Here is a 16,739-nt window from a genome sequence, read left to right as displayed (position 1 = left end):
CATCCTTCTAGTTGCTGTATGTGGGATGCGGCCTCAGCATGGCTGGAGAAGCAGTGCATCGTTGCGCGCCTGGGATCTGAACCTAGGCCGCCAGCAGCGGAGCGCGCGCACTTAACCGCTAAGCCACGGAGCCGGCCCAGTAGATCTGTTCTTAATTCACATCAGTATAGCTAAGAATCTTCTTTAAAAGAACAGACATTGGTTCTAAAGAAACCTAAATTTCAGCAACTAAGCCACCTGGTAACTACTAAAGATGCCATAACATCAGATAAATCTAAAACTATTTAAGCAGATTCACCTAGGTCTGTGGCTATTATGAAAGAAAAGCAATTGATTTAATACAGGATTAATAAATAATCTAGGTTTAATTGTAGGGGCACTCTGTAAATGCACTGTTGAGATATGATTAGCCTCTGAGAAAAAAAACAAGCTGGTACATTTTACTTTGACTACAAATTTATTTTCAGAAAAGACTGAGTACCTTATTACTGTAAACCTTCTTGATACTGGCACCTAAAAAAAAAAGTAAAAATGTTTTAAAGAACAAAGTTTTGGTTTAGAGATCACAAATAATATATTTATACTATAAAAAAAAATCACTTATCTGATTAGATTATCCATTTCCCTTTTATTTCCATCATTCATAAAGGGACCTGAAAAATAACTGAGAAAAATCAAATTGTAGGTCATCAATATGTTTAACTGATTGAAACTTTAAAATACTCTTCAAATTAAGATTACAAATGAATTATTTTTTTCTCATTTTGTAAAAATATCCATTTATCAAAATGCTATTAAGAAACCAGAAGAAATCCATAAATGAAAATCAAGTCTTAATGTAAAACACTCAATCCTAATACTGTTTCTCTAACTTATGAATTCTTTATATTTGGAAATGGAAACCAGACTTTCCTGCACTCTATCATATCCATATTGTATCTGCCATGCCTAGGCTATTTCTTAACTGGTTTTTCCTCAAGACTCTCACCACCTGCCAAAGAAAGCCTTCTGAAATGATTGTCAGATTTCTCCCTCTCAAAGCTCTTTACATGTTTCCCACTTAATAGTTGTCAAACTAATTTTTTTAAAGGAAACTCCAAAACATGAAATGAGTAAAAGTGCAGCTACTCTTAACCCCAACTAAGTAAAGCTCTTGTTCTACCACTCACCTTGTGTATGCATCTATTATAGTGTTTACTATAAAAGTGTATTCCCCTTTGCCCCCAGATGGGAGTTTTTCAAGAAAAGAAATCATGTCTTTGTATCTCCACTGGTGAACACTCAGTAGGCATTCAAATGCTAAAAGGCACACATTTTTTTTACTGAAATAATTCATACTAGTTAACTGCCAGATAACGTATACTATTTAAAAACACTGGTTCAAAAATGTATTGATCACAGGCTTCTAGGTGGTTTATGATTTGAACAGATCTGGAAAACCGAAGCTCAGAAAATAAACTTTGGGGATCAGTTCTTTTATAGGAGCATGGTAATGGGATTTTACTTGTTAAAAGAAGTTTTCCTCTCTGCCACCATTGTAACCATAACAATTTCAGAATAAGAAAATTAGCATCATAATTAAAACCAGGATAGTGGTTTATAAGCTCATGTAACTTTCAAAGTGGCATGGTCATTTAACAATTGTGTCACCTTAGGCAAGTTACTTAATTTCCTCATCTATAAAATGAGGATTATATACCATTTAAGATGGCATAGAAAACAGGAATACTTAGGTATAAAATTAAATTTGTGCAAGATTTTACGCTGAAAATTACAAAATGCTGGTGAGAGAAAATGAACTAAATAAACAAACTCATCAGAAGACTCAGTATTGTTGTCAGTTCTCCCTAAACTGATTTATAAATTCAGTGTAAACCCAACCGAATCTGCAAGAGGCTCTCTTGTGGGGGATGGGGGATGGTGGTAAGAAATCAACAAGCTGTTTCTAAAATTTATATGAGAAAAGGAATTACAATAGCCAAAACAATTTTGAAAAAGAAAAAGAAGACCCATGCCACTTGATTTCAAAACTTACTATAAAGTTAATGTATTAGACATACTGTTAATGGAATAGAATGGAGTCTAAAGATTAAGACTGACAAATACGGTCAGTTGACAAAAGCGAAAAGGCAAATCAAAGGAGAAGGATAGTGCCTTTTTACAAATGGTGCTGGAACAACTGGAAATCCATATGCAAAAGAAACCAACAGCACCCAAAAACCAAACCATACCCTGTTACCATTTACAGAAATTAACTCAAAGCGATAAGCCAAAATGTACCTCAAACTCAGACTTCTAGAGGAAAACAGAAGATCTCTGACTGGTTTAAAAAAAGACTTCTAAGATAATATACCAAAAGCATGATACATAAATGAAAAAAAAAAAACCTGACAAACTGAATTTCACCAAAATTAACAGCTTCTGCTCCCCTAATAACAATAAGAGAATGAAAAGACAAAATTTTAGGGAAAAATATTTGCAAATCACACATCTGATAAAAGGACATGTATAAAGAATTCTCAAAATTCAACCCTAAGAAAACCACCACTCAATTTTTAAAAATGGGCAAAAGATTTGAACAGACAATTCATATTACAAATAAAACTCTAATGTTCCTCCTTTGACGATCCCACCCCTTCAAGAGGTAATCGTCATATTTGTGTATCCTTTTGTACTCTTTAAAAAAGTAAATGCTGGTGTGTTGTGGTTATTATAAAGGTTGTTGAAGATCAAGAGCCCTCGCACAGCTTGAGTCTGCATTTGAAGTGTATGATATGGATTTTTACTTGATTTTTACTATGTGGTACCACAAAGTGGAATTTTAGGAAAATTCATTTAAATAAGGAGTTGAACTACATAGTCCATATGGGAATGGGAGTTACTAAAAACTTTCTTTTCAGGAAAGCCAACAGGCTTCAAGACCAATGTAATCTGAGAGAATTATTCTTAAGACAGCACCAAGGAAATACTGATAATTTAGAGAAAGGGAAATGGTGTACAAGAATTAGAGCTATAAGGATGATAACCTATCATCTTTAGTAGATTGACAGTTTCAGAGTCAGTAGCAACCAAGTTATAGCAGTCAAGATTCAATGCAAACATATGGATGCCTACGATGTATCACACTGCCAGGAAAGATTAAAAGTAAAGAGATACAACTCTTTCCCCAGTGAGAAAAACACATTTGAAAATCACTAGCAAGGTATATTAGAAATATGTGTGCCATGTATTTGTGTGTGTGTGTGTGTGTATATATACACACACTGTATATACTGAACTATAAATGTGTGCTTTGGGAAGGGGGGGAAGATAAATTCTGACTAACAAGGAGGGAATGTGGGACAGTCTCCTGGAGGTCTAATGGATGAGTTCTTCAGTCAGTGATTTTAGGAGAAAAACTAAGGATATCGATAATTATTAGTAGGAAAAAACTTGAGATGTGAATAACTGAAACAAAGTGAAAAGACTAACAATATGAGGAACAGAATGTAGATGACAGTGAGAATGCATGTGGTAGGTAACTGTCTCCATCTGGCTCAAAGACCACCTGCATAAGAATTCTCCATAGGATTGAACTCACTAGGTCTGAAGTGAGGGCCCAGGAATCTGTATTTTGAACAAGCACCTAATGTAATACTTATGAATACACTAAAATTTGAAAATCACTGATTTGGACACAGGTTATTAAAACGAGAACATGGCAACAAAAACAGTTAAAGGGTTTCAAGAGATGAGATTTATTACACAGCAAAATGGAGGATGAAGCTGTAGGGCATGATGGGTATTTAGAAACATCTTTTTTTCCCCATTGGATTTTTAAAGAAATACATGTCTCAGAAACAGCACATACCTGGATGATAGAAAGGGAAGTATCTGGTAGAAACCTTACAGTAGAGAGTTTCAAATATCTTATGATTTAGCATCAGTTCTCTGAATATTTCCAACATGAGGGTGGACAAAGAGCCAGGAGCCGATAAGGACGAAACTGCGTAAGTGCTGAAAGATTAAAAAGCATCTTTCTTATTTTACTGACAGGTCAAGAAAGAGAAAAATAGCTCTGACTTAAGGCAGGCCAGATCAGTCTGGTCAAAGAAAATTTTATAGAAGGGCTTGGTTCCACCCCTGCAAAAGAAACTTAACACAAGATTCCCTCACCAGCAATATGAGGGGATTCAGGTTTACACTGAAAGTATGTTCTACTGACACGTTCTATTAACACCAGATTAGAAGTTCATTTCATACGATAAAAAAGTGACACAATTCATCACTTATAAGCAAATGTTCTATTTACTCACTATTTTAGTTGCAAAAGATTCTTAAAATCATTTTATTGCAACTTTCCCCCCAAAGATATTCAATATTCACAATGTAGCCCATTTCTATTCTCATCACCATTTGACCTTTCAACTGTCCCTACTGAAAATCAAGTAATTGTGGCTGAATGCAGTTCTTACATATTTCTAGAGGAAAAGTCTGCTAGAAATGAACAGAGATCTTTCCTTCACAGGCAATATAATGAATCATTCACAAACTGAAACACCTTTGACATGGAAAGACTAAACCCAAGCCACAATGTTGGCAAGTCATACACTATTTCTGACAACAATGTTTCTCTTCCTTCCTGGCAACCCTCTTTTTCATGATATGAAGCCAAATGAAGCTTTCTGACACATGACTTCATGTGTAGACATGACGTGCCATTTTTTTTTCCTATCTAGATTATCTGGACAGCTTCCAAACTGCATTTCAGCTTTAAAACATGAAACTCAGGCTCGTCTACTCTAAATCCATTCTTTTCCCTAAATGGTAATCTGACAAAACAGGAAGTACTTGGCAGCACAGAGAAGCAAGTTTTGTGGCTTAAGTATTTACTGGTAACAGACTAGTTCTTCATGACTGTGTAATAAAATGCAGAACTTCAAATCTTAGAGGAAAACAGCAAAAGTTTGCCTTGGTTACCAAGGTTCCCTTGGCAATCTAAAGGTCTTAAAGACAATATCACATGACACATGGAGGAATAAGAAACAGGAAGATGGGTTTTCTTTTTGTTACATTCCTTTTTCCCTGTCCTGTCTGACCAAGACCTAAGTCACTAAAATTATACAAACGTTGGAAGCTGTTTTATGACTGCATATAAAGACTAAGAAACACAAAGATTAAAAAAACACATAGTTAAGACTTCTAGTTTAGTTTGAGAGAACCTACATGGGGAAAAATTTTTTCTTTATGCTTGCCACAAGATTTGAGGTAACCCTAAATACAAATAAACATAAATACAAACCCCTAAGTAGGCCATTAGGATTAGCAGACTGAATAACACTACCAAATATAAGATAAGCCAAGAAAAGGAAAAAAGAAAATGAATCCCTCCCCCATGACTTCTTCCAGTTGCCTCTCCCTCCCCATATTCCATGGCTGTTGAAACAACTAGAAGCATTTTCAGGTAACAATTTGTGTCTTAACTTTTAAGCTATCACACTTAAGGGTACAGCAGTATACCAAAGTGCCTAGTAAATGTTAAACTACCAAACAAATGTAAACCATTATTATCTAATCCATCCCTGTCCCCAAAAGCAGGCTGAGACCCACAGTAAGTCATGAAATCAATTTTGTGGGTCACAATTTTTTTAAAAAAATGAACTATAAGAGAAAATACTGGAGTACACTGTACTTTCATTTGTTGTGTGTGTGGGCAGTACACACACACACAATAAAAACTTCACTATAATGAAATTAATCAGTGATGTTGCTTAGTTATTATTCCAAGTATCTGTTTTAAGAGCCAATGAAAGCAATTAGAATTCCTATTAAATGAAACAGTGAGGTAAGCAGGACATTAAAGTTTCCGTCGGAATTTGATCCTATGCGAAAGGAATAGCAGCAACTTCCTTCAGTGCTAAGTTGTCGAGTCAATGTCTGATACTTCTGATTCTCAGGGGTTGTTAAATATCAGTCAACCTTTAAGGGATTGATTGATACCAGAAGTACACATAGGAATTCTTATCTGAAAAATATGGTGCTGGAGTGGAACCATTAAGAGCTGTCAATACCTAGCCCCATGCCCCTATCCTCTAAAGCAAATACTCATGCAGAGTCACGTATCCCAGGTCACAACCAATGAGAACAGGCTTATGACTAGAACACACAACATCTGGTTTTCAAATCCAGTGTTTTTATATTAGGATACTTATTCAAACCAACATATCATTGAACTAACTGTAAAAATTCTGAGAATTTTTGAGCTAAGAGTACATAATTGCTGCTTTAGCTCTGTGAATCCCTACTGTGAGCCTGATATTTTAATTTATCTCCCCATTTCCCACCATTCCCATTTCTTGTAAATCTAGAGGCCAAGACCCTATTAATATTACAGTAAGCAAGGAAAAAATAAGTGTCCTCATGAAATAGCTTACTCCGTTCCTATTCTCAGACTACCCCTACTTTCAAACCTAGAGGCATTATGGTATTGTGATAAGAAAGATGTACTTGTAGCGTGAGATTATGGGTTTAATAATTGACTGAGCTAGGTGGCTTGTATATTCTGATATTGGCGGATGTACCCTTAGTCCTGGCCAAACTTCTCATAAATTTGGACCACTGGTGATAAGGAAGATTGGTGGGTGGGCAGATCTGTGAAAAATCAGTTACTGTCAGAGAAGCAATCCCTCTGATGGTTAATTAGACATACCATCTTTTTAAAAAAGAAAAGGAAAACACTCTAATGAAAATTCTTGACCTGTGGATAGTCCTTATAGTGCTCTATCCTCTCTATGTTCTTGAATCTGACCCAATTCCTAAAACTTCAAGTGATCTCATTTTAAGTAAATGATCAGGCAAGATGTTCCTTGTGTACAAACACTGACACAGCACATTTTTAGTGGCATGCATTTGTCCATTAAATGTTACCTTTTAGCTTGCTATACCTTTTACAAACTTTTACTCCACAAATGAGTGCTTACTAAGTGCCAAAGCCTATGATAGGTTCTAAACCTACAAAGGTGAATAAACTACAGTTCTCTGCCTGTAAGGATGTCATAACTTAGTGAGGACATATAAGTGGATAAAAAGCTAAAATGCAATATAGAAAGTGGTAGGAATCATGTAAGAGGAAATATATGAAATTCATATAGACAGATTACCTACAGTTACAGGGGTATCCGGACAGTTTCACTTAAACGGTAGCTTTTGAACATGTGGTGATAGGGCAACATTCCAGATGGTGGGAAAGGTATGAATAAAAACAAAGAACTGGGAAAACAGAGCTTGTACGGGGAGCCATAATAGTTTTAGTTGACTGCTGCAAATAATACCTGAAGGGAAGAAGCAGGAAGTATGTTTGCACAGAGGTTCATATGACCTTCAGGAAGGTCTTGAATGGGAGGCAAAGAGTCTAGATGCTTTATTTCTGTATATAAACATAATAACCTTTTAAAACTCTCTCGGAATGACAGACACTACATAACAGCATTATACACACTGACGACACCACTTCAAGTCTGAGTGCTTCCTAAATGCTTGGCACTATTCTAAGCACTTTACATGTATTAACTCATTTAATACTAATCACAACCTTGTCAGGTCAGTTTTATTATCATAATACCCATTTTACAGAAGGGGCAGAGACTTTCAGAAATTTGCCCTAAACCACCCCTCCCCACAAAAAGCCTGGCCACATCTACACATTCTAAAGCTAGAAATATCTTCTTTGCTATCTCTGATTTATTTTTCATGAATGATTTTAAAGCTATCATTCTAAGTGGGGACATGGGGAAGACTTAAATCCTGTAAGTAACTTCAATGACTTAATCTTTGAAAAATAAAAGGTACTAAAGGCAAGGGATGAATAAAAGAGAAGCAATTAAAACATACATAAAACCACATATTCATAAAAAACTAAGAATGCTGAAAACAAATGCACAAATGTTATGTTTCTGAATGTATTAATTACCCTTTCCTCAATGTGTAAATAGATATCTTTGTAACTCAAAGCTAGCACTATGATGGGAAAATTTTTTAATACCTAATTATTATTATTTTCAGTTAATTTTTTTTATTGAGGTAACATTGGTTTATAACATTATATAAAATTCAGGTGTACATCATATTTCGATTTGTGTGGATTACATCATTTTCACCACCCAAAGACTAATTACCATCCACCACCATACACATATGCGAATCACCCCTTTCGCCCTCTTCCCTCCCTAATACCTAATTATTTCAATGAGATCAAAGACAGTCTTGATATATGTAACAAACTAGCTCAAATTTCTTAAGATCATTTGAGGGTTAGGTTTTATAAAAACAGATTAAAAAGCCAAATCAAAAAAAAGGGAAAAAAAATTAATATTATGATTGGTATCTAATTGATCATTTAAAAGACTTGTTTTTTCTAAAACAAAATCATAGGGCCGACCCTGTGGCTTGGCGGTTGGGTGCGTGCGCTCCGCTACTGGCGGCCCAGGTTCGGATCCCAGGCGCGCACCGACACACCACTTGTCTGGCCATGCTGAGGCTGCGTCCCACATACAGCAACTAGAATGATGTGCAACTACGACATACAACTATCTACTGGGGCTTTGGGGAGAAAAAGGGGAAAAAAAGGAGGAGGACTGGCAAGAGATGTTAGCTCAGGGCCGGTCTTCCTCAGCAAAAAGAGGAGGATTGGCATGGATGTTAGCTCAGGGCTGATCTTCCTCACAAAAATAAATAAATAAAACAAAAAATAAAACAAAATCATAACTTTTTCCTTGCTAAATAGCAGAAAACATTTTTTAAAGCTCTAGGAAAAAGTAGGGGAGAGGGGACAACGAAAGGTTAACTGGTTAAACTAAGTTCTTGATGACGACTCAAAACAGCTTATTCTTTTTTTTCCCTTTTTCTCCCCAAAGCCCCAGTAGATAGTTGTGTGTCATAGCTGCACATCCCTCCAGTTGCTGTACGTGGGACGCCGCCTCAGCATGGCCGGACAAGTGGTGCGTCGGTACGCGCCCGGATCCGAACCCGGGACGCCAGTAGCAGAGCGAGAGCACTTAACCGCTAAGCCACGGGGCTGGCCCCAAAACTTAGCCTATTCTATGTTTTGATATTTCTAATTGTTCAAGTCCTTCCTTATCCTGAACACTTAAATTTCATCTGTTGAAATAAAAGTGGTTTCCAAAAACAAGACAATTAACATCTTTATTTAGATTTCAGATATTTAAAGAATCTGGCTAAACATTCATGTTCTACAAACGTACATCTGTTATCTCTCTATTTTGTTAAAATAATTAAACTAAAACAAAACACAAAATTTAGTCTACTGAGGAAGAGGAGGAAAGATATTTCACCGCATATATTTGAACAGTTTAAAAGCATACATATATTTTGTAAGATGCTCTCTTAAAACTGTAATTTTTTTTTAATGAGAAACTAACCTCTCAATTTAGTTCAAGAATCATCTGGTTTCCCTGCACTTATTAATCCACTTTAACTTTTCTTTTCAATTCAAGTCATACTTTAAAAATCAGAAATAAGAAAGCCCTCATAAAAGCACCAAAGTCTAACGGAAGAATGAAATTAAACGTCAAAATATAGAAAATAATGTAAGGTCCAGCATATGCCTTGTCCCAATTAGGAACCGGATAGGCACTTTGAGAAAAGGAAGAATAGATGCTTCCTGTACATTTCAAGCTCTACATGTTTAAGACTAATACCATCTTCCTTACCAACCAGTGGCCTCTCCTGACTTTCCAAATCAGTTAATGGTGGGATCTATTCCCTGCTCTTTAAAATCTTTGAGTGTTCTGTCTTCTGTCTTCTTTACCTCTATAATCGGAGATAAAATGCTGTCAACTCTTTTTTTTCTTCCCTCACAATCCCTTGCTCACTTAATTCCTTCCTCTCTCTCTCTAGGTCCTACTCTAATTTCACCTCATGCTGACACCACTGCAACAGTATCTTGTCTCCCTACCTTCAATTTCTGTGTCATTTCTTCAGTCATGTTGCACACTGTTTCCAAATAATTTTTCAACAATATATTTTGTGTACATCATACCCTTCTGTGTCTATTCAAAACTCCAAACAAAAAAAAAATTAAAAGAGAAGTCCATATGGAAAAATATCCACAGCAAATTACTACTAAATATTATATACTAAACTCAAAGAAATAAAATATCAAGACTCTTAATACATAAATGGACAGAAGTCTTGAATAGACAACTTGTCTATTACTAAGACTCAGTAAGTGAAATTATAGAAGGTCCCATCTCACTAGTTAACAACAAAAATATTACAAAGAAAAAGAGAGCTCAACATATTTTGCACTTATTAACTTAGCAAAAATGATTATAATTACAGACTACCCAATGCTGGTAGCTAAACTCACAGGAAGGGTGACAGCGTAAATTTTAACTCTCTTGGAAAACATGGCAATGTTTTAAGTGTCATAAAAATGTTCATTTGTTGTTTTTAGCGCCATCAGGTTGATTCCAACTCCTAGCGAGTTGTGTGTAGTGTGTACAGCAGAGTGGAACCCTGCCCCGTCTTTCCACATCATCTTCTCCCCTTCTGACGCTACATCAAACAATGCTGTGCTGCTATTCATAGGGTTTTCACGGCCAATTTTTCCACAAGTGGGTGGCTGGGTCCTTCTTCCTAGTCTGTCTAGTCTGGAAGCTCTGGCAAAACCTGTCCACCATGAGTGACCCTGCTGGTATTTGAAATACTAGTGACATTGCTTTCAGCATCACAGCAACATGCAGCTGCCACACTATGACAACAAGCAGACGGGTGGTGTGGTTCCCTGACCAGGAAACAAAGCCTGGCTGCGACAGTGAGAGCGCTGAAACTAAACCACTAGACCACCAGGGCTGGCTAAAAAATTTTCATACCATGACCTTTTAAGTCAATTCTAAAAGAACAGTCCAAGAGACAGAAAATACTGTATGCACGTAGATAATTGCACCACAATACAGAAGAATTAGAAACCTAAACGGTCAAGCAACAGAAAAATGAGCTTAAAGATAAAACAGTTTGATGGGCTACTTTCAGACATTAAAATTATTATGGAGACTGTGCAGTCACATTGAATGCTTATGACAATGTTAAAGGAACAAAGAAAACTAAAAATTACTCTAAGACTAAAGAAAGAATATACATACAGACAATAAGGAAGGAAATTTTAAAAATTTAACACTGGGGGGGCAGCCCCATGGCCTAGTGGTTAAAGTTCCACGTGCTCCGCATAGGGGGCCCAAGTTCAGATCCTGGGTGTGGACCTACTCCACTCATCAGCCATGCTGTGGATGCATCCCACATGTAAAATGGAGGAAGACAGGCACAGATGTTAGCTCAGAGCTAATCTTCCTCAAGCAAAAAAAAAAAAAAAAAAAAAGAGGAAGCTTGCCAACGGATGTTAGCTCAGGGCAAATCTTCTGCCCCACCCCCCAAAGAAAAAAATTTAATATTGGGATTAAAAGTGATTTTTTCTTTTTCTTTTTTTCAAGGTACACTGTGATTTGTAAAATTTGAAAATAAAACAAAACAAAAATAATCTTCATTTTCTGCTCACATCCGAGCTTTCAAGGACCTCTGAAGATTCCCAAACCTATATAGGGGGCAAGCACCCCATGTAACTCTGATGTCCAGCTCATCCTAGAAACGCTGACAAGTTGGCCTCACACAATTTTCCCAATGTAATCTTTAGTCAGTTATCCTCTCCAAACCGGTTTATTCACTGTCCCAAACACAGCTTTCCTTATATAACTGCACTCTTGTTCACAACCTTTCACTCACGTAGACTGTCTTCCTTTCTTCTCATTTTACATATTACATCTCACTAACCTTGAAAAGCCTTCAATGATCCTTAAATTTCTTTCTGTTCTGCATTATAAACAATTTGTCTTTTTAAAAAGAATTAGATCTGATTGTATACTGAACTTTGACAAATTTAGTAGTCTCATGAACCATGATTTAAATCTCTAAAAAGTTATCTAAATCGATTGAATCTTTTGAAATAACTATTATATTAACTTTCCACATGTTTAATTATGTTCTTCCTTTTACTGACAGTAGGCTCCTTGAGCCCAGATCCTTGCCATATAGGAATGCCACTAGGTAACCTAGGATCAGCTTGAATCCAAATCCTAAAATATGCTGTCATTCTTGTTCAAATTATATATGAAAGAAAACCAATATCTATAACTATATGTGGCCATAAAAGCTGCAGTGACATCTAAGAGGACAAACGACCATACAGAGATTGCGAAGACTGCTTTGGTTACAAATAAGCAAATTATGTATGTTTCCAAAAAAAATAAATCATTAGGAAAGCAGCTACACTCAACATAGCAATCTGTTCCACTTCTCAACACAGACATTTACAGAAATAGCTATACAATGAAACAAATTCTATCATTTTTCAAATGACATATATGTAATAATAACATGGACAATCTTGATTACCAAAGAAAAGTTAAGTAAAATGACATACCAGAAACAGAATTTTCAACAGATAGCAGATCCAGGTCTTTTAAAACTGGAACACCTTCCTTCATTTTTCCACAAAATGAGGCTTACTCTAGAAGACAAAGATTTCTTTCAGTTTTGAGTATGCTATAGCCCACACACTCAGAACACAGACTGGTTTATAATTCCTTTAAAAAAAAAACTGCTTCACTTCTCAACACTTTTACTGATGAGATCTATGTCAAGTACTTTACCACAGGTAAAAAGAAATCATGAAAATGTTTATAGTGTTCTGTGATTAAAAATTCAGATATGGGAACCATATGAATGGTAAACAAATCCATAGGGATGTTCTAACTTTGAGATTTCTAAAATATCACGTTAGGGCCGGCCCTGTGGCTTGGTGGTTAAGTGCGCGCGCTGCGATGCTGGTGGCCCGGGTTCTGATCCCGGGCGCGCATCGAGGCACCACTTCTCCGTCCATCCTGGGGCCGAGTCCCACATACAGCAACTAGAAGCATGTGCAGCTATGACATACAACTATCTACTGGGGCTTTGGGGGGAAAAAATAAAATAAATAATAAAATCTTTAAAAAAAAAATAAAATAAAATAAAATATCACGTCAGGAAACTAATTATAAAGCCTCATTTGAACCCTCGACCAAATAAGCAAAACATTCTGCTTTCAAAATAGCCTTCTACTGGGGCCAGCCCGGTGGCATAGTGGTTAAGTTCGTGTACTCCGCTTTGGCAGCCTAGGGTTTGCAGGTTTGGATCCCGGGCGTGGACTTACACACCACCTATCAAGCCATGCTGTGGCAGCCATCCCACATATGAAGTAGAGGAAGACGGGCACGGATGTTTGCCCAGGGCCAATCTTCCTCAGCAAAAAGAGGAGGACTGGGAACAGATGTTAGCTCAGAGGTACTCTTCCTCACCAAAAAAAAAAAAAAAAAAAGCCTTTCATCACAGAAACATTACTAAAAACTTGACACTTTTGATTTTGTAGAAAACATTATTCTATTAGTTTGGGGTCACTGAAATAGGTTACAAAAAACAATTCTACCATAATTTTCTTCCATTTATATCTAGGAGATGGTCTAGTGACTGTTCAGTTAATACTGATTTACAGTCTCCTTCCATTAAAATATCATAAACTCCTTAAAAGAACTGAGGAAAAAAAATCTTGCATAACTATTCTTATGGGTTCTCTAAATGCACATTATATTAGCAATTACAAATTTAAAAAGTTTTCAAGGTTAAGAGCATCTGTGGAACATCGTAAATTCTCAGAAGAGAATTACTGTTAAAGAAAACTTAAGTTAGCTTATTTCACATATTTTGTATACAAAAGCACCTACAGATTCATAAGAAATACTGACAGAACACCCATCATGTACCAGGTAGGGACACACAACAGTGATTAAAACCTCAGCTGCTGCCCCCTGGGAGTAGGGTCTCAAGCTGGGGAAGAGCCAAACAATTGCAGAGTAAGTGTGATGAGAGAGGCATGTAGAGGGTCTTGTGAGGGTAAAAAGGCACCAAGAGAACGCACTTAAGGATGGAAAACTTTAAGGAAAGTTACAGGGAAACATACAATAGTTAAACTCAAGTAACTCTACCATAAAAACAATTTGTTTTTAGTTTCCTCTCAATGTCACTTTTGTGTAGCAAAAGATTTCACTGTATAAATGCCTAACTATTCTAGAATGAAAAATTAGTTTTAAAAAATCACTCCAAAGGTCCCGGAAAAATTTCCAAATTTATTTTACTATATGTGTGACTAAAAAGCTGTGATAATTCCACTTGAATAAACAGAGACCCAGAAGAAACATAAAGCTAAAATAAAATAAAGCTATAGAAAAAATAGAAAACAGGGGTGGGGTGGGGTGGGGTAATAAAAGAAAAAAGAACAAAAAACGTAAGTGTGGTAAGAGCAAAAGCTTTCTGATGGACACCTGTGCAAGGATCAAAAACCTTAAATGTACAATCCCTTTGGCCTTTTATTTCCACTTCTGGGAATTTATTCAAAAGAAATAATCAGGGATGTGAAGGAAGATCTAGATGCCTAGAAATTTTAGCCACAGATGTCAGTTCTTAGGCAAAATCCTTTGTACAACATGCAGGATATTTAGACATGTTGTTGCCATTACAGAAAAATTAAGACAACATGTTACATAAATTATGGTACACCTATCCTACAAAACGCTACACACCTATGAAAAATGCTTGAAGGACAAAATATTTCCCATGTTCCCAGTGTTTTCCACAAAGTAAAAAACATGAGTGACAAAATGAGCACGACTAGAATGACCTTTATTTTGTAAAACAAAACCAACAAAAAAGAGAAACTCCTCTGCATAATATGTAAGTATTAGTAATTTCCAAATGTCCACTAACATGCATTATCTGGATCAGATAATACCAATTTAAGTTGGACAGTGGAATTATAGGTGATTACCCCCTGGAAAGTTCAGCAGTATTATACTGTTTTATAATTTCCTTAAGAAAAAAAAAAATCGCTTCACTTTCAAACTCTTATTGAAATATCTTTTCTATACACCAACTTTTTAAAGATTTTATTTATTTATTTTTCCCCCAAAGCCCCAGTAGATAGTTGTATGTCATAGTTGCACATCCTTCTAGTTGCTGTACGTGGGACGCGGCCTCAGCATGGCCGGAGAAGCGGTGCGTCGGTGCGCGCCCGGGATCCGAACCCGGGCCGCCAGCAGCGGAGCGCGCGCACTTAACCGCTAAGCCACGGGGCTGGCCCTACACCAACTTTTTAAATATGGAGAAAAAAAATCACAAAAATGTTCATTTTATGCCGTAATAAAAATACTAAGTACTTAAAAAGTCAGAAATGGGACCTTCATGAATGGGTAAACCAATTCATAAGTATGTCCTAATTTTGAGATTTCATTCTAAAACATCACATCAGGAAGCTAATTATACACACTCAAGTGAACCCTTGACGAAAGAAAACACCTTTCAACTATCATTCTTCCATTCTGCTATTTATGGCTCTACTTTACTGGTCCACAAAAAACTTTTCCAGACAGTTTTCCCAAGTCTAAAAATTTTTACAGATATTAGAACTCACCTCAGTAATACTTGGGGATATTTGTCACGGAGACGTCCTGTTTTCTTCAAACCAACTGCCAAAAACAAAAACCCCATAAATTATTAAATCACTCATCCATTTTCCAGCCTGGAGCCCCACCAACAGAGCAACAGGGTTCAAACAGAGGTATTACAAGGATAATTTTAAGCAGCTATCCAGATCAGTGTGATTAGGTCACTCAACAGAAATACCAACGTACGATTCACTTTCTTAATAAGTAATTTTGAGAAACATCACTGTGATTAATGAAAAACTCATTCGGCTTTAATTAAGATGTTCTTATTGAGTAAATTTAGTCAATGTGGATTATCCACAATATTTTACGTTTTCTTAATTATTTCATTCTTTAAAACAACTTGCCAGTTAATGCCCCTGTTCCACCATTTCCAACGTGTTTTTGTTGTATTTAACAGAACACAAGACTTGACTAACAGCACACCACCAACGGCCGCCCAGAGCCAAGTCCTCCCGGGCGGTCCTTTTATCTGAGGTGTTCGCGCACCGTCCGAGGTCAGGGCGCGCCGGCCTCGGGCCGGGCACCCAGGGCGCTCCGCCGCTTCTCTGACCCGGCCGCGCGAGCGGCACGCGGACACGCCCCCACGCAGGGCGACCGACTCAGAACCCGGCCTCCCCGTCCGCGGGAAGGAGGCGCCACAGCCCGAGGCCCTCGGCCGGAGAACCGGACAGGCTCCCAAGCCCGCTTCCGAAGGGCGGAGGAAGTGCTCGGAGAGGAGCACAATCCAAGACATCTCTCACTCCCTCGACAGGAGCCCAAAGCATGGGCCCGGAGAGAGACGTGCGCGTCCCTCCACCTCCTTCCCTCTGGCGGCGGGAGCGGAGGCCTCGCCCCCTTCAGCCCGGCCCCCATCCCCGCCCCGCCGCCCCGATAAGCCTCTGTCCATGGCTGCCGCGCGGCCCCTCCACTTCCGGTGCCGGCGCCGCCAGAGCTGCGCCATCCCCCAGTCCCTCGGACAACCAGAGCTTCCAACTGACCTTCTGACAGGTCCGTGGCTCCTCCGACCTTCCCCAGGTGCTGTCCTGCAGGGAACGCTGAATGGGTGCCGCACTAAGATGAATCTACGGGACGAAGACGCCGCTTTCGTCTTGCCAGAAACATAAAATGCGCTAGAGCTGCGGCCACCGCTGCCCAGACAAAATGGCGCCGAGA

The 16,739-nt window shown here is 37.8% G+C and overlaps 1 long non-coding RNA gene across 2 annotated transcripts; it reads right to left on the bottom strand.

The window, feature by feature from the left end:
• Positions 1-438: 438 nt before the first annotated feature.
• On the bottom strand, positions 439-16,738 carry LOC147913942 (uncharacterized). 2 transcript variants are annotated; one of them, XR_015556178.1, is made up of 5 exons: positions 16,565-16,738; positions 15,551-15,605; positions 12,473-12,559; positions 3,851-3,996; positions 439-664 (listed from the first exon to the last, which is right to left on the bottom strand). It is a non-coding gene; the product is annotated as an uncharacterized LOC147913942 (long non-coding RNA). The 2 variants fall into 2 exon arrangements; XR_015556177.1 differs by lacking the exon at positions 3,851-3,996 and having other exon boundaries at positions 16,565-16,729.
• Position 16,739: the final 1 nt, after the last annotated feature.

The sequence above is a fragment of the Ceratotherium simum genome, chromosome 24, assembly GCF_057802395.1.
Source record: "Ceratotherium simum simum isolate JZ-2026a chromosome 24, ASM5780239v1, whole genome shotgun sequence".
NCBI lineage: Eukaryota > Metazoa > Chordata > Mammalia > Perissodactyla > Rhinocerotidae > Ceratotherium > Ceratotherium simum.
This window is presented reverse-complemented; position numbering and strand designations above follow the sequence as displayed.